This window comes from Eretmochelys imbricata, chromosome 5, assembly GCF_965152235.1.
Source record: "Eretmochelys imbricata isolate rEreImb1 chromosome 5, rEreImb1.hap1, whole genome shotgun sequence".
Taxonomy (NCBI): Eukaryota; Metazoa; Chordata; order Testudines; family Cheloniidae; genus Eretmochelys; species Eretmochelys imbricata.
The window spans coordinates 107,968,046-107,987,759 of NC_135576.1; the positions used below are offsets into that span (position 1 = coordinate 107,968,046).

General features: G+C 41.3%; 1 protein-coding gene across 1 annotated transcript in view; it reads right to left on the bottom strand.

The window, feature by feature from the left end:
* MPDZ (multiple PDZ domain crumbs cell polarity complex component) overlaps positions 1-9,443 on the bottom strand; it is a 128,797-nt gene extending 119,354 nt beyond the window's left edge. The window contains exon 1 of the mRNA XM_077817668.1: positions 9,385-9,443. The gene's annotated coding sequence lies outside the window, so the exon portion shown is untranslated. The remainder of the gene's footprint in view (positions 1-9,384) is intronic.
* Positions 9,444-19,714: the final 10,271 nt, after the last annotated feature.

Here is a 19,714-nt window from a genome sequence, read left to right on the forward strand (position 1 = left end):
TCACCACTTCAGGTCAAGCTTGGAATTCAGATTCTCCAAGTGACTGAATGAAAAGTAACCTTATTTCATAACCCACACTACACTGACACACAGAGCAGTAACGGACACTACACGCACTATTGAATTTGTTCTCTCATGTCATCTGGCAGAGCCGATGCCCATACATGCCTATCAGATCTCAAGAAGTCTAAAACTGAAGGAGGCCAGTTTCCCTGGATCAGCTTCCATAATATTGCATATAGCTATATTTTATAAGAGAGTGGATAGATTAGGTGGCTTTAAATATTGAAGAGGAACTGGCTTCTGGTTACCTTTCTTGCCAGATACGCAAATACCTAAATTTATCAAATCAAATCCTTTATTCAAAGCACATATTTGGGCGTAGAGAGGTTTCTGTAATTTGATGGACAAGTCTGCAGTTCTCTCGCCATTGTAATCCATTCATACCAATTATGTTTCCTTCAAGCCCAGCCAAGCCCCATTTTTAGAACAAGTAGAGAGTAAGTCCCAATTCCTCATGTGCAGCAAAAGAGCACATAGCCCAGCTCAGGAGGGACACGAAAAGGTGTCCACAATCCTAAAGCTGCTGTACACTAGAACAGTCCATGAACATTTAAGGTTGGTCAGAATGACTCCACTTGCCAGGAGCTCTTATATCAGCTCTCCAATAAATTCTGCCTAAATTAAGGTGACCCTCCTGTGAGTGAATTCTCTTCGAGATAGAACAAAAAGTATTGATGAGTGAGAGGTGGACGAACTGGTATGGGAACAGTCCTGTAATTGTGCATGTTGAAAGATGAGTATGTTAATGGATGAGAAGCAGATCGTTCTTTATAGATGTATTGATATGCGAAGCTGATACACACAAGATGAGGAGCTTGTCTTTTATTTATTCGGTTTTATTTATTCGGGGGGGTGGAGCAGGTAGGCGAGATAAAATTTAAAATGTTAGGTTCCAGATACTTTGTCTCATTAGTATATTGTTATGTTCTGTCATGCTATAGTCTCTTTTAGAGTTTGCTGTTTATATGATCTTTTAAGTTCTGGATACTTGCTATATAGCGGTCACTTTGTCAGCAAACCAATTATTTACTTTAATTTGGTATTTCTGTATTTCAGTAAGGGTCTCTCATTAACTGATCCCAACACTGAAATAAAAGCCTACTGTGTTCTTTTGTTGGTTGGTTATGTCAGTAATCTGACCAGGACTGAAGCAGAGCAATCAGCAGCTTCTCAATCATAACAGCTTTCACTACTATGCCTTGGCCGAGCTCTGTATTTAACCACACAAACACCATGAGCAGTTACAACAAAAGCTCTTGGCTCATTAAAAAAAAAAAGTCTTATTTTAATAGTTTTCTGGTATTTTACTCTCTGCTCATTGGGACAAATTCTACCTTCAGATATGGAGGCATAGCTGAATTTACAACTGTATATTTGAGGGCAGGATTCAGTGTATTGTTTGTATTACACTCTTAGAAGATTGAAAATAAGGTGCATGTTCTGTTTTATTTTCTCATTTTCAATATGGCTACTCTGATTAGTTATTTGTATTAAAGTAGCACCTAGAGGTGCCAATCCAGTTTTTTTACAGACATATCTGATTAAAACACAGTCCATGCCCCTAAGAGTTTACTATCTTAACTTCACATAGTTTCTACTACTCTGTTTCTGCTGGAGCTGAAGTCACCTTTTCTAACAACTACTCTATGCACTAGCTTCATCAGTATTGCCGATGCTAATATGCACAACTATAGCCATGTTAATTGGACGCCTGTTGCTGTAATGTTAACAGGTCATTTGTGTGTTATCGTTGGCTGGATTAATAAGGAAGGTGTTGGGGTGTTATACAATTATGTTATCTATGTCTGATTGCTAAATTATCAAACAACAAGATCTTTCAGGTGAAATGTTTAAAAGCTTTCAGTGCTCCCACTTCAGCCAATGATAAGACTCCCTCTGATTTCATGGGGAGCAGAGTTAAGCCAATGCTGAGTAGAAATGCTTTAGAAAATCCTGGCCTTATAATCTCCACCACTGGAGCCTGCAGTATTTAATGTTATTGTCTTTTTTATTAGGCTAACACTTATAAGCCCTAACCAAGGGCCAGGGCCCCACTATGCTAGGCACTGAACAGATTAATCAGTGGACAACCCCTGCCCCAGGGAGCTTACTGTCTGATGTGACAGAAAAGGTGGACAAAACAAATAAACGGGGTGGGGTGAATGGGAGGATGAGGTAAAAAAATTTAGAACATTGCAGAAAAAACAGCAGTCATGGGTTGTGATGGTGATAAGACAACAAAATTAGGCATTAGAACTAAGTGGCAGGGTCTAGATTCCTTCAATAACTGGAAAGCCCTCTGTTATCTTTGTACAAGCCAATAAAAAGTGAACTGGACACTCACCATTTTAAGTTATAATTTAAGCAATGATTTAATAATCATTCAGTTATCACTAAAGCAGCAGAGGCAATGATAATCATCAGGATTATTTAAATATGAGGTTAAATTCACACAGGCTACTGGAAGGACATGGAGGTGGCAAAAGTGGCAGCACCTTTTCCCTTCTGCTGGGGAAGGACAACACGGGACCAAAACAGCAACAAAATGTAGGTGATACTGGCTAGAAAGAGGCTTGGTGAGGGCAAATTCAGGGCCTCCCATCCACCAATCTCCTAAAGAGGTTACCTCCAACATCCTAGACACAGAAGTTAAAGCCGGTCCCCCTAGAATAATCTCAAAGGGAGGCAGCAGCAGCAATGCACTTGCTCTCCTCTGGGTTGAATCCTCCTTTGTTGGACCAGGAGAATGTAATTTACACCTCTTTATTTCAACTTTAGGGCCAATTCTGCAGAGTGATTGGCAATAAGTGTTCAGCATGTTGCAGCTTTGAACGCTTAGTGCCTGATCCTGCACCACTGACATCAACGGGCACAGGAGTAGGGCCTTCTTGAATCTAGCCATGAGTTTTATGTTGACAGTACCCCTTTAACTACAGCAGTGAAACCATTTCACGCAACCATCAAAAGCTTCACCAAAAAGAAAAACTGGCCCACATCTAATGAGTTCTTTTATGTTTGATTATATAATTTCCAAGAGAGTGCTTCATCCTGCTTCATTGATTGGTACTCTATCCAGTATTTCACAAATCCTTTTTAAGATAAATACCTTGGAAACTAATGCTTATAGCGCTGGATTAGCAAACACGCAATGCCGAAGATAGAAAGCACTGTAATAGGCTTTATCCTATAGCCATTACTGTACTGGTAGCATTTTCAGAATAGAGCAGAAATGCCTGTATTAAGACGGATATCCAGGCCCAAATGTTGGCTATAAGGCTTAGAGACTAAACAGAAATCTGCTTCAATTAAACAAAAAGAATATTCAGGACACACATTTTATATATACTAAGGCCAACATTTCCAAATGTTCGATCTACATTTACACTTGAATTTGGCCTGCTTAGCATGCCTTTTTTCATCCTGTCCTCCTCCCCGCCCCTGTTGTCTGGCTGCCATCTTGTGGTCGTCGTCAGTGTCACTGAGTACAAACTGCAATCCACAAGTAGGGGACGCTACTATCTACTGCCAAGTCTCCCTGCCACTACAGCTTGCAATCTCCAAAGGTAAGCTTGTTGTCACCTAGCCTCACTGCCACCACTGGCTGCAACCCCAGAGGGGGAGGCAAACATTGAACTCTGGGCTCCCACAAGGCATACAAATGTTGTTTTGCTTTGATCATGTTACTCTGTTTCTAAGGTATATAGGTAGGTTAATTTGGGCACAGGATAAAGAAAATCCCACTTTTCCCACAGAACCCTGCTATATTCTTACTTTCACCTCCATGGAGAATCATGGCTATGTAACTGCCTGAAGTGCTTTTCTAGGATAACTTGCCTACAAAAGTTGAGTGAAACAAACAAGAATTGCACAGACTGTATTACTTTTACTGTGCTCAGTAAATGCTGTGCACAAATCACAACCTTCTGCTGGTGGTGCTTGGAGCGACTTGGGAATGGCAACGGATAAATGGGGAACAGCAAGACAAGGGAGGTAAGAAGAAACAGAGGAGCAATATAAAGAGGGGAAGGCACAAGAAAGGAGCTTTACTGACAGGACATCCATGTTCCAGATTGAGATTAACCACGTGTTCCCTCAGCCAGTAGAGTCTAGAGCACACCCTTCTGCATGATGGGAGGAGGACTGATTTAATACAAGCAAAAGCAATTTGCACTGAGGATTTAATATAAGCAAAAGCAATTTGCACTGTCTACACAGTTCATGAACCAAGCAAATTTCTCTTGACTAAAGTATGTAACTGACAGGCCCAAGAAGCCTGAAATCTAAATTTTAGAAGTTACACCAATAAAAGAGGATTTTGAGACCCTTAAAGTAAAAAAGCAATTAAGTATTTAAAAAACTGACAGTTCACAAACCACTGTAGGTCATATTAAGACTGTATATAATTCAATATGAAAAGCTTTATTCCCAATCTCTGCAAATTTATCAGAATTTTGTATGAACCAAGATGAAAAAAGATGCACAAAATAAAAGAGAATACATTGAGCATATATTAATTATGACAGTGAATAAAAATATGTTTTACTTTTGCTAAAAGTCATGTTAAATATTTTTGAGGGATGGATGAAAAATAATTTTAATATTTAAGTTAGCTTCCAGTTTTATTTAGTTTATTTTTATAAGTTTTATTTTGTTAACACTTTCGTATAAATCATATTGCTGTTTAACTGGAACTTACCACAACACTGTATGAAAAAGTTATCTATACACCTGTTCTTAATATTACAATCTGTTCTGTGATAAGACACAAGAACATTCAAGTACTCTATTTACTAACACGTAATTTTTAATTAAGTATATTTTTAGTGTGATTCAAAATTTTAAACACATTTAAGGTTTTTTTTTCCCCTACTGACAAATGCACCTGATTCCATTTATTCAGAATTATTTTAACTACTATTAAATGCAAGCAGCATTATAAAATGGAAAACTATTAGGCGAACTGAATTTTTCATAAGGAAATTACATTATATTTTGGTAAACTACTTTTTAAAAATAGCATCTATATCAAATGCAAACTTAATTATGTGGATGGAATTACAGTACATATCTGTGTCACTTCAACCAATTATAAAGCTAACCACAAGATGTAAAACAAGGAAAGCTTTTCAACAAATATACTTTGGTCATTAGTATTTCAAATCCAAACATGTTTACACTCTTAAACATTTATAAATTGAACCATTTCCTCTAGGACTCCTAAAACATCTACATATTTTACAGGACATTAAATAGTTCCCAGCACAGTAAGCAACAGTTCAAAAACAGTAAGTAATAGTAAGCAACAGTTCAAAAAAAGGTCTCTCAAAGATTCAGTGTTTTTCTTACAACTGAAGGACATGAAAATATAAAACAATGTTTTCTGTACTAAAAGACTATTAAATTCAGCATATTTTTCCAATGCCATATTAGAATATGTAACAGGTTTCCTCTGACTATGCTAATGTTTTCAATGGAAAGACCTGCTCCAAATAACAATGAGAATTCCACCAACTTAGCACCTTAATTCTTTTTGGGCCAATTATTTCTCAACTACCAGCCAAAAGAGCCCCAAATCTTCTTTCCAAGATAGTGGAGGGCACATATTTACACATAAATGTATAGACATGTACAAAAGGAACAAAATTAAATATTACAATATGATCTGGGTAGGAGTCCCAATGAGTGAAATAAAAATATCATTGCTATGAATATTAAATTAATGAGGTCATATTCATTAAACATGGTAGCCTGCTGACTTCAGGTACCTCAGTAGGATGCTCGTAAAAGTCACTTAAGCAGCTGATTTATTGAACTCTTGTGAATTTCACAGAAATCATAATCTATTGGGTAACAACTGTATTTTGTATTTTACTTCTTTGGAGCATGAACTGGATGATCCTGAAAGCCTTCAGATGGTTTTAAATCTGATTATTAAAATGTGGCCTGTGTGTGAGGAGATTTATTCTACAATAAAATATTGAAACTGGTCTATAAATTGATAAGCTGTAAAAAGTTTCATTGAACTGTGTTCTGTGGATTTCAAAGACACACAAAACCAGAAAAAAAAATAAGGGGCATGTACTAGCATTAAAGCAAAGCTTTTTCTTGTTTCCTCATGCTGATATCAATTAGATGGCCTAGGGCAGATTTTATACCAAAGGAGGAAGAATGTATTCAGACAAAAAATCTTCTCAATAGTAGGCTGGAGTATAAGGTTCTGGGAGCATATTCATAAAAGCCAGTGACATAAGTAACTGATTATAGGCACATTTCTCTGCTAGCAAAAAGGAAAAGCATTAGCATGGTACCAAAATGGATAATCAGCAAGGGAAAAAAATCCATGTAGGAAGCCCAAAGTAGGTAGGTAGCTGTAGGTGCATTTTTTCCTCTCTCTAAATAAAACTGGGATGCTGAAAGAAAAGAAGTAAACTCTTTGAAAATATCTTTCTATGGTATTTATTATCTGACCATGCCTGGGCTATCATATAAATTAGTCACTTTCATTATATAACTACTCTAGTATGCATTTTGAACCACTCTTCCATACAAAAATAAGCATGGCAGCTATAGAAACTTAACATCAACTATCCAGACAGCTGTAAAATAAAAATGACAGTCACACACACTGGATATCTAATTCTCCAAATAAATATATTTTAACTCTAACAGAATATGTCTGTACAGTTTGAATTATTTCATAATTTTATTTTCTTAGGCACATTAAACTAAAACACTACAAATTGCATAGTTTTCTCTATCTTGCTAACAAATGTTTTTTTTCTCTTAAGTGACTGACTTTTTTCCCCCCATTTCCCTTCACATAAATTGTCGGCTAATCAGGAAAGTTTTCAGGACATATAATACACAAACTCAGACATTTAATGACAAATACATTAATGCTGAAGCTAAATAGGAAGCGGAAGCTCATTTTCTAAAATACAGTATTTGTTTAATTAAATATTTAAAAACTACACTAATTTTTCTCTTGTACCCATTCTTGTTTTCAAATGCAAAGCAAATCATTATTCTAAAGTAACATTCCCCCACTTTTTCTTTTTTAGTTTTGATTCCTCCTCCCCCTCCTCCCCCCGGCCACAAGTTGTCCATTTGAGAAGTGAGTGAAGTGAGTATTCACCCACAAAAGTTTATACTCCAATACCTCTGTTAGTCTATAAGGTGCCACAGGACTCTTTGCTGCTTTTATAGTAATGCAATGGGTCTTGTCCTGCTAAAAATTATATCAATGGACATTTTAACGCTGATTTCAGTGGGAGCAGGATTGGACCCTTACAGATACTACTTAGATTGTAATATCTCCAGGGCACGGGTTGTCTTTTTATTCTCTTTGTACAGCATCTAGCAACTTGGGGTCCTGGTCCATGACTAAGGACCCCAGGTAATACAAATAAATAATAATAATGGACCCTAATTAGCAATCGGTGCTCAAGCAAAACTTCACGGAAGGGATTGCTATTCTTCTCCCTCACATTCCTCTTACTTTATAAGAAATTCCAGCAAAACTAACATTTTCTTTTCAACTGGCAGCAGGTGATATGGGGCAAACATACTAGTGCTGTATGAGGTACCATTTTTAAAACTGGAGGGTAAATACATCACAACACCAGTCAGAAACTAATGCGTCCATCTCATGAAATGTAAATATGAAACAGAGTGCAAACAACGTTACCTTTCCCTCAAAAAGTATTATAGCTTATGCCACACCTATGTAATCAGTTTAATCTTCTCAAGTGTTTAAAAACATATAAACCTAAGTAAACATAATAAATAAAATAAAGTTATCCGGACATAAGGCCAAATTCTACCCTCTGATACTTTGCACAATTCCCACAGGGCAAACATGACTACCTGTGGGCAGAGACTGGCCCTTGTTTGTACTCTGCTGGAAAAATGTCTAAATATGTTGATTCAAAGAAATATTTTTTCAAGATCAGAATTCCTGAAATTGCAGTGAAATTGTGAACGCAGAGTCATCACGATTTCCCAACACCAAATGTAGTTTATTTATCACAAGATAGGCTACAAATAGCTTTGCATTCTTATTTGCAGCTCCATCAAGTTCTTCAGCTTCAACTTTTATGGAGTCTCTCATACAAACATTCTGCCTGCAGGCACTAATCTGGGGAATATGGGGTGGAGAAGGGTTTTCTTTTTTAGCCAAGTGGTTCAAAGACAAATAATCACAAGAATTTGGGGAAGGATTTGTGCATTCCTAGGTTCATCCACTCACTACAACTCAAAGCAAAAGGTTTTTCAGATTCACCACAGGTGCAATTCTTCTTCCCAGCAGACCAAGAGCACCGTGCAAATTCTGTAGGACTGATGGTGTGGATGGGGGATGCTCCTCATAACCTGCATTCTCACCTTTCTGTCTACTCCAGGAAATTAGGAGTGCAATATGTTCATTGACACCTTTAAATTGGAGCTCAGACTTTATCCTGTTGAATGAGGGGGCATGGGGGAGGCGGGGAGAGCTGAGTAACACAAGATCGTTTGCAAAACACCAAAATAAAAATAGGGTTTGTGCGTGAAGAGCCCACGAGGCGAGCTGGGTTGAGGGGGGGGAGGCCCTCCGGTCCGCTCGGGGGTTACAAAATGCCCACGCCAGAAGCTACTTGCAATACCCGGCGGAGACGTGGCTTTTTGTTTACAGCAGGATCTCTCCTGGCCCAGGCCGGCGATGGAGCAGCAGTGACCAGTCTCCCTTCGCCGCCTCCAGGGACGCGCCCTTAAGAGCCAAGCCGAGTAAACATCCCCGGTAGAGCATCTTTCCCCAGTTCTCCCCGCTCCTCCCCCGCGCTTTCCGACAGCCCCGGGTCTAGCAAGCGCCAGCCGGCGAGCGTGCCCCGCGGCGGCAGCCTTGCACGGGCGCTGCACGCCAGCCACCCGCCCGAAAGCCCAAGAAAGAAGCAACAGGCTCAGCCCACCAGCAGCGGCTTCCCCTGTTCGGCGCAAGGCCTTGTGGCGCCCTCCCCTCCTCCTAGTAACACACGGGGGCCACAACCCCAGCGCCCCCCCCAGGAAACTTTAAGCGGGGGAGGGTGTTATGGCTAAATCCCGTCTTTGGGGTGAGAGGGGAACATGCCCGAACCCCTCCCCCCACCCGCATCCTTTTACAGTTACACCGAAAGGGGCAGCCGGGGGGGCGAGGGAGACAAAGGCAGAGCCCCCCGCCCCCCGGGGCAAAGACACCCAGGCGCCTCTCCCTCGGCGCCCACCGAACGTTCCCCGGGCGGAGCGAGCGCTACCCTCCGGGGCACCCCCCGGGCTCGCCGCCGCCCCGCCCCGCCGCGCTCAGCTTACCCGGCTTGCTGCTCCAGGCACCCCGCAGCCGAGCCGGGGGATGGGAGGGGGGGGGGAGAAGAGCACTTGCAGCCCTCGTCTGCTGGCTCTGCAGACCTTCCTGCCCCCCGCCCCCAAGTAACGGCCCGGAGAGGAGGTGCAGGATAAACACGCAGAGGCTACCATGAAACTTAATCCTGCCCAACCATCAGGCCGCTAGACGGCGAGCCGCCCCCTCCCCCTTCTCTCTCCCTCCCAGCGACCAGACGTTCTTAAGCCGAGCCCCGCAGAAGTAGGAGTAGGAACCGGCTGCAAAGAAGCAACCATGACAACAGCAGCCAGCAACAGGAGGGGGGCCCCCACTTGCTGCCCTCGCCCTCCTTGTGCCGCGTCTGCCCTGCGCCCTGCCTGCTTTGAGGGAAGATGCCGGAGGGCCACAGAGCTGCTCTGCTCAGGAGCACATTTGCAAAGTGGCGGCCTCCGCATTCGCTTGCCACAAGCGTGTCTTCGGGGGGCGATGGCTCCTGGAACACATTACACTTACACACACACACACCGGTACCTCACATGTGCAGTTTGTGGAGACAGCATGCAGAGTGCCGTCCCGCTGGAGGTTGCAAATTCAGGCCCCGATCCCGCAAACACACAGGACTACGCTAATCAGGAAAGTAATACACACGCTTTTGCGCAGGATTGGGGCTTTAGTGGCCTTTTGAAAACTCGGTTCAAGCTGGTCTGGCCTCACACAGCTTTTAAGCGTTATTCCCTATAGCCGTTTACCTAGTTCTCGTTCCACTCCAATTTTAAAGGGACATCAACTTGCAATCCAATCATTTTTCAGAAGTTATTTGTCTCAGCCTGAGCTGCCTCCTCTCCTGACAGTTACTGTGGTTTTGCAGTCACATTTTCGTATTTTTTTTGCAAGTGACTATACCAAGTGAAATGTATAAAGGAAATTGGAAAAAAAAATAGTGCCAGAGTGATTGTTTCCCCTACTTCCTCTGAGAAACTGTTCCAACATCAAATGGGTTTTACCACTAGTACATTTGGGCCTAATCTTGAATGTCTTACTCAGGCAACACTTTTATTAATTCAGGAAAGACTGCATAAGTGACCCCTCCCCAACTTGTATGCTACAGTTTTCTTGTTACTGTTTTCCCTTCTAAAATTGACTAAATGTGAAGAGATTTTTCTTATGGAGAAAATAATTGGGGAGGGATAGGTGTATTATACTGTACAAAGTAAATAAGGGAACCAAGCTGCCTGCTGTTTGTTCAGGGAAAGGGATATTTTGTTCAGGGTTTGAACAGAGAAGAGAAGAAAAAAAACTTGAAAATTCTTTTTGTTATTAAAGAGGATTGCAGGGCTAAACAAAAGGGGAGGTCTTGGGGGTTTTTCAAGCTTTTATTTGAATTTGAAATAATATCCAAAAAACACAGTGATCTCTATCTATGTTCCCTTCACATATATACACACACACACACACACACACACACACACACACACACACACACCCCCCGCTAGAATAAAATACAACAAATATGTAAGTGGAATAAGAGCAATGACAGTGAAATTTATTTTCAGCACAAAAAAAGGAATGCTAATGCTTGTTTTCCTTTGTTTGCTGAGCATTTTGCTTCCTAGCTGATGTACTTTTTTATTTAGTAACTATCACTAGGGTCATTATTTTCCTTTATAATGCCAAGAAATCACCTCTTGTTCCATTTACTCAAGCAGCTCTGTTGTGATAGCATCCTTAGTACCAGAAAGAAAGCAGGCTCGCCCTGCTGAATACCTCATGTTGCAGTTGACTGGGGCCTGGTACTGGGTGTTGATTTGCTTGTTTTTGTTTTGATTTAGTTTACTCTGTCAAAATGTAACTGAACTGTAAACATTGCCAAGTAGGTCAATAAAAGACACCATTGTGTTCTTCAGCTCAAATACAGTAAAAAATATTGTCCTTTAGCTAAATGGGATTGTACTGGACTATGGCTGAACAGAGATCCTACAAATACAGCCATGGTATTAAGCTCACAAAACAGAACCTTCCAGGTTGTAAATGTTTCTCTTCGTCCATTAATGTTCTGGTTTGTCCACTGACTTTTTAAAGTAAATAGCAGGATTATATTTGTCACAGTGACAGTTCCGTACGCTACTGGGCTTCTATAAGTTCCCCAGTAATTTTGAAGTTTACACACACTTTTTTCGTACCAGTCCAAAATTTAAAAAGTAAACTAGAGCTTGTTTACTTGTATAATTACTAGCTGTAATATTACTCACATAAAATAACCTACAGAAACACAGAAGCAGACTATGTGCGTTAGTGACTGTTCCGTATCGCGGCAGTGAAAAAGTTGCAGAGTACCTGTGGTCAGGATGCACTGTGCCTTGGTGAAGCAGAATGCTTCCTGGATCTCTTTGACACCCATTGTACCATCACTTATAGGATGCAGCATGTATGCCCGTCTATAGCTACCCAGCTCCACTGATCAGTAGGGGGAATGGGGGTAGGGACACCACCTCCATAGAAAATTTGGAGTCACTTGTAGCCCAGGTGGTGCTAACTGGGAATGGTACTCGTGCTCTGGGGAGTGCAGTTGATCTTGCACAGAAATTAAGGGGTACCACCACCCAGTTAAGCAGGGCCAGAAGACTTAGGTCTCTTAGTCTCATCAGGTAAATGCCAAAATCCTTCAGACAATATTACAAACGAAATCAATGGAAGTTTAGGCGTGCAGGCCTTTAGAAAATCTGGACACTTTATTTAGGAGCCTAGCTGATGGAAGGAGACTTTTGTTTTTAATTCTTAGCCTAGGGATTTTGTTTTTCCTGTTAGGAACCCTTATCAATTCATTGCAAATGTGAGATGTGGTAGCACGTGCTATAGTACATTGTGTAGCAAAGCTTAGGGGTTAACACCAAGAGATATTTTTTTTTTTTAAATTTTCAGCAGAAAAGAAAGAATTAACAAGTTGGGAAAGGGGAGGAAGCCAGGCCCATGCTGCAAGGGCTCACAGGTAGAATGGAGGAATCCCACCCACAGCTAGGTCATACCTTCTAACTGGTATAAGGAGGCTGATGCTTCTTCATACACTGATGACATCACTCCTGGGAATGTTAAACTTGACAGAAAAACTGGCTGTGGGGATAGGGGTTAGATCATTAGGACAATGAGACAGTTGGGAATGTGATGACCATAAGAACCAGTTAGTGATCTCTGCATGCCAATTTCGAAGGTGGTTGGTAGATACAGTAGTACAAGTAGAATTCATTACAATTCATTCAGTACTGTATTTATCAACCATCTACTTCACACTACTCCAGCTAAAAGGTGGGGGGAGGGGCACATGACCTCCTCACATGACCCCACATGACTCCTCGTGCCCTACGTTCTCCCCCTTGCTTCCCCATGATCCATCCCATGTTACTGGGGTGGGGCCTCTGTCCTCCTCCTGCTGCGCTGGAGGCTTCTGAACTGCAGGGCTCTCCCAGGAGCAGCAGCAATGAGCAGAATGTGGTGCCATGGGCTGGCCCCCACTGGCAGCTCCTCCAGCATGGATGTACCTCCCCCAGCCCTGTCCTCCTTGGGGGGCTGCTGTACAGACCCCAGACAGGAGATGCAGCTGTGTGGAGGGGCTGGGGGTGGTACGGCTGGGGGTGGTACAGCCATGCTGGAGGAGCTGCCGGCATGGGGACACTGGCAGCCCCTTTTTCTGCTCCTCCTGTGTCTTTCCAGTACGGAGTACCAACTATAAATAATCTAAGTGGTATGGCATACTGCCCTACTTGCACCACTAGGTCAATACTACGTTGTTTTCAGTGGAGGGAAAGATGTGAATTTCTCAGACACCTTATAATGATCTAAATTAACTGTATCAACTCAGGAAAGCAATCTGAATTCATTGTAAACAGCTCTGGTCAATGTGCAGCTTTGGTTTGAGAAAACCACCACCATGGTGTTAGGAGGGTGAGACTTTGGTTGGGGGTAGATTATCCCATGTCTGCCTACTGTGGAATTCTGGTACTCTCCTCGGACACTGCTGATGCCAGCATCTGTTGGAGACAGGATATGGGCCTGAGTGGACCACAGATATGATCCAGAATGGTGATTCCTGTGTTCCTAGGGGAAATCAATTAGAGCTTGCTTTTTTACCTAGATCAAAGTGACTTAAAGTGCTTACTGGAAAAACGTTAGTTCAGTAAGGTCAAGTTCTGGTTTACACTCTATGACATCCCACCGGTCAAAGACAATGAAGTCAATAGACTTACAGGAAATGTAAGACATGCCAGAATTAGGCCCACAAGGTAATTATCCATGTTAGGTATATAACAATATCTACTGTATGACAACTTCCAAGTGTTCTGTGTAGGTGTAGTGGTCTATTTTTAAAAATCTCTTTAATGTGCATAATATTGGGTGAGGCATGTTCCTTAAATTCTCAAGTAAAGTGACATTTACAATTCAGCTTTTGCCATGTCTCTTGATTTATACATTAGGCAGGTTATATCTATTAAAATTTAAAAAAACAAAAAAAAACACTTACTCTTAGCCCTTGCTTATATTAAATTGGTGTAGTTATAGACAGTGTAAGTTAAGTACACTGTCTGTAGCAGGAGTTTGTGTTATGCAAGATCTACTTTACACCACTTTAACATGTCTAGATTAGAAGTTTGTACAAGTATAACAAAAAATGTTACACCAGCCTGGGTTCTCTTCAGCCTTTATAAAGGAAAATATGCAGAAATAAATTACATAGATCCATTAGTAAATGGAGACAGTCTAGGGGAGTGGCTAGGAAGACCGTTGATAAACAAATCTGATGGCTGAGTAATTAGTTCGTTTATTCTGTTTTTCCTTTTTAGATGAGGTCCTACCACACAGGGCAGAAGAATAAAATGGTTCACTCAGATTCCTTCGAGAACAATATCTCCCCGACCCAACCCTTCCCCAGAAAGAGGATGACACAAGGCTTCTAGGGATTTGCTGGCTATTGTATGAAAATGTATTTTCTCAGTCTTTTCTTTTTGTGTAACTGTACTGAATATAAATTTGAGCCATTGTATTTTTTTCCCTAAAATCAAGGGCATTAACTCAAAATATGTTCAAATGTTAACCATAAAAATACATAACTATTTATATTATAGATAAAAAACAAAACACTAAAACCATTTGATAAGCCATGTGAGTTTTCCTAAGTTACAGGAGTATTGCCCCCCAAAAAGGGCTTGCCTGGCCCTTTGAAAGGTTTGAAAACAATGATAGTACAACTTTCAGTATAGAAACATACATTCAAATGCAAAATAATGTTCCCCTATATTTTCAGCATAAAAATAATGCTTCAAAATCAGAAGGCAAAACAGACAGCAGTGCAGCTGGTGGTAACATCCTTGATGTTATTATGTAAAGTTAAAATTAGGAACTCTGTCAAGGTTGGTGTTTAGGATTCATTCCACTTTTGGTTTATTGTACTGGCAAGTACAGAATATTAGTTTGATTTATTGGAGCATATATTTTGGCAAGAGTATTGCCTAGATTTGCATTTGGGGGGTCGGGAGGGAGGAAGATTGTCTCCAGGGGAGACATACTCTAGCTGTTACTGCTATTGGTGGTTACACATTGCCTGAAGGGTAGAGTATGCCTTAAGGTGGAACAGAAATCAAAAAATCTCATAAAAGGTATGTTAATTATTTATAACTACAGAACAAATTTGAAATTTCAACAAATTAAAAGAGCATTTATTTACATACAAACATGATGGTTTAAAACCATAGGCCTGGCTCTTAACAGAATAGTGTAGCCAAATAAGTGACAAAGCACATTAACCTTATCATAGATTATTCAGACTGAGAATACCTACAAGGAGAGTCTGGTTTCGTCAGATTAAGGCTATTTTAAGAAGGTTGTACTTTCTGCAAAGTGACCACAGATTTGACAGACCCCAGTCGCAGGCCACTAAATTTAAAGACACTTTTTCAGAAATGCTGCAAGGGATGCCGTCCAGATATAATGTGACATGGGAGACTCATTAATACAACAGTTGTTCCAGGATTTAAAGCAACAAGATGTCTTTTCAATAAGGTTTGGAGTAGAAAAATGGATAGTGCCTAGATTAGGGAGACCATGGTTTTAAAAGAAAAAGAAGGGGAGCTGACCAATTCTGTGGCTTTTTATGTTGTCCTGGTATCAACATGGTGTCATGTGGTTAAGTGACATTGTATTCCTTTGTCTCCATTCTCTGTCATCTCATCACTCAGGAGGATACATTCAGCTGAGAAGAGTCCATGCTAAACCAAAAATGTATTTGCAAGGGAAGGAAACCATATTGGCAAGGACATTTCCCCAGCAAATTGATTTATTTTTAGAATAAACTCTTATGATGGATTTCATGTTCACTAAGGTGAAGCAGTCCACTGTGTATAGCTACAGTTCATCATATGGATATCACCACCTCCATGTGTGATACAAAAGCAGTCAGTCAAATAATTTCTTATTTAACAAAAAAAAGGCAACATTTGACAAATCAAGGTTTCTGATGTTCAATCAGCACTGATATTAATCTTTGATTATACAGTCCATAAATATGGAACCACAGCCTTCTTTTAGTTATAAATGTTCTCGCCTCACTCCATGCCTGCTTCCCCCTCCCTCCAAAATTGAGGGTGGACTGTTTTGTTTGGATTTCCTGGGATAGCCTTTTTGTCATACCTTCACTAAAAAGCATGTGGTCAATTGACTCTCCATTCACTAACATGTGCCACAGAATGCTGACACCCTCACACATTTTAGATAAGCAGTTTCTATTCCTTGGAGTATCAGAAATGTGATTTCCAGTTCTATCAACCTGGAGTCCTATTGCTGATTTTGGCTTAGAGCGGGCAATGAATAGCCGCAGAATTTAAGAATCCATTACAATCTACATACCACACAGACTATGCTGACAGATTGTGCCACACACTCTCAAAGACACTGTGGAACCACCTGATCAACATCCTATACAGCAAACAGGGAAAGATTAAGAATGAGCTCTCAAAACTGGATACTCTCATAAAAAAACAACCTTCCACAAAAACTTCCTTGTGGCTGGACTTCACAAAAACTAGACAAGCCATTTACAAAACACTTTGCTTCTCTAAAAAGGAAAAAGGACACTAAACTATCTAAACTACTACATGCCACAAGGGGCCACAACAGTGGTTCCCTTAACCCGCTCAAAATTATTGTTAATCTATCGAGCTTTTAGCCCAGCAGAAGAATCTGCCCTATCTCGGGGCCTTTCCTTCTGCCCCTCCACCCCCACGAACATGATAGAGTTCTGTGGTGACCCAGAATCCGACTTTTGACATCTCTGACTCAAGGAATATTTCCAACACACCTCTGAACAGCATACTAACCCACAGAGACCTTCCTACCAACACTACAAAAAGAAGGATTCTGTGTGGACTCCTCCTGAAGGCTGAAACAGACTGGACTTCTACATAGAGTGCTTCTGCCGATGTGCACAGGCTGAAGTTGTAGAAAATCAGCATCACTTGCTCCATAACCTCAGCCGTTCTGAACACAATGCCATCCACAGCCTCAGGAACAACTCTGACATCATAATCAAAAAGGCTGGCAAAGGAGGTGCTGTCATCATCATGACTAGGTCGGAATATGAACAAGAGGCTGATAGGCAGCTCTCCAACACCACATTCTACAGGCCGTTACCAAAAGAAACAACACCATCTGCTCAAGAAACTCCCTGAAAAAGCACAAGAACAAATCCGCACAGACACACCCCTAGAATCCCAGCGAGGGGTATTCTATCTGCTACCCAAGATCCATAAACCTGGGAATCCTGGACACCCCATCCTCTCAGGCATTGGCACCCTGACAGCAGGATTGTCTGGCTATGCGGACTCTGTCTTCAGGCCCTATGCGACCAGCACTCCCTGCCATCTTTGAGACACCACTGACTTCCTGAGGAAACTACAATCCATCGGTGATTTTCCAGAAAACACGCTCCTGGCCACTATGGATGCCCTTTACACCAACATTGCGCACAAAGATGGACTACAGGCCAACAGGAACAGTATCCCCGATAATGTCACGGCTAACCTGGTGGCTGACCTTTGTGACTTTGTCCTCACCCACAACTATTTCACATTGGGGACAATGTCTACCTTCAAGTCAGTGGCAATGCTATGGGTACCCGCATGGCCCCACAATATGCCAACATTTTTATGTTGACTTAGAACAATGCTTCCTCAGCTCTCGTCCCCTAACACCCCTACTCTACTTGTGCTACATTGACATCTGGACCCATGGAAAAGAAGCCCTTGAGGAATTCCATCATGATTTCAACAATTTCCATCCCACCATGAACCTCAGCCTGAGCCAGTCCACACAAGAGATCCACTTCCTGGACACTACAGTGCTAATAAGCAATGGTCACATAAACACCACCCTATACCGGAAACCTACTGACTGCTATGCTTACCTACATGCCTCCAGACCACACCACACAACACGATCTATTGCTCTAAGATACAAGCTCTAAGATACAACCACATTTGCTCCAACTCCTCAGACGAGACAAACACCTACAAGATCTCTATCAAGCATTCTTACAACTACAGTACCCACCTGTTGAAGAGAAGAAACAGATTGACAGAGCCAGAAGAGTACCCAAAAGTCACCTACTACAGGACAGGCCCAACAAAGAAAGTAACAGAATGCCACTAGCTGTCACTTTCAGCCCCCAACTAAAACCTCTCCAACACATCAAGGATCTACAACCTATCCTGAAGGACAATCCCTCACAGACCTTGGGAGGCAGGTCACTTACAGATAGTCCCCCAACCTGAAGCAAATACTCACCAGCAACCACACAACAAAACACTAACCCAGGAACCTATCCTGGCAACAAAGCCTGTTGCCAACTCTCTCCGCATATCTATTCAAGGGACATCAGCCACACTATCAGAGGCTCATTCACCTGCACATCTACCAATGTGATCTATGCCATCATGTGCCAGCAATGCCCCTCTGCCATGTACATTGGCCAAACTGGACAGTCTCTACATAAAAGACCAAATTGACACAAATCAGATGTCAAGAATTATAACGTTCAAAAACCAGTTGGAGAACACTTCAATCTCTTTGGTCGCTTGATTACAGACCTAAAAGTTGCTATTATTCAACAAAAAAACTTCAAAAACAGACTCCAACAAGAAACTGCAGAACTGGAATTAATTTGCAAACTGGACACCATTACATTAGGCTTGAATAAAGACTGGAGTGGATGAGTCATTACACAAACTAAAAACTATTTCCCCATACTAATTTTTCTCCCACTGTTACTCACACCTTCTTGTCAATTGATTGAAATGGGCCATCCTGATTATCACTACAAACATTTTTCCCCTTCTGCTGATAATAGCCCACCTTAAATCGATGAATGGCAACACCCATTTTTTTCATGTTCTCCACACACACACCCCTTCCCACTGTATTTTCCACTGCATGCATCCGATGAAGTGGGCTTTAGCCCACGAAAGCTTATGCTCAAATAAATTTGTTAGTCTCTAGGGTGCCACAAGTACTCCTCGTTCCTTTTGCAGAATTTAAGAAGTGATATCTCAACTTCAGCAAGGCTTTTGATACGTCTCACATGACTGTCTCATAAACTAGAGAAACATATCTTAGTCAAATCTACTAGAAGGTGGGTTCACACCTAGTTGGAAAAGTGTATTCAGAGTAGTTATCAATGGTTCACAATTAAGCTGGAAGGGCATATCAAGTGGGGTCCCACAGGGATCCGACCTGGGTCTGGTTCTATTCAAGATTTTCAAAATATTATGTAGATAGTGGCATATAGAGTACACTTATAAAGTTTGTGGACAACACCAAGCTGGGAGGTGTTGCAAGTGCTTTGGAGGACAGGATTAGAATTCAAAGTGAACTTGACAAACTGGAGAAATGGTATGAAATAAATAGGATGAAATTCAATAAGAACAAATGCAAGATAGTACACTTAGGAAGGAATAATCAATTACACAAATACAAAACGGGAAATGACTGCCTAGGAAGGAGTACTGCAGAAAAGGATCTGAGGGTTATAGTAAATCACAGACTGAGTCAAAGTAAGACTGTTCCAAACACAAACAAAAAAAACAAAAAAAACAACCACACAAACCACAACCCTGAGTCCTACCACATCCTCCCCGACATTACAGGAAATGTAATAAGCAGGGAGTTGTTTCAATAGACCCCCCTCCCCCTTCTATTGAATGGGCCCCACCTGGTTTGACTTTTGATAAACAGATTCTCTTGCGGATAAGAAATTATTCATTAAGTAATATTGGTGTGAAG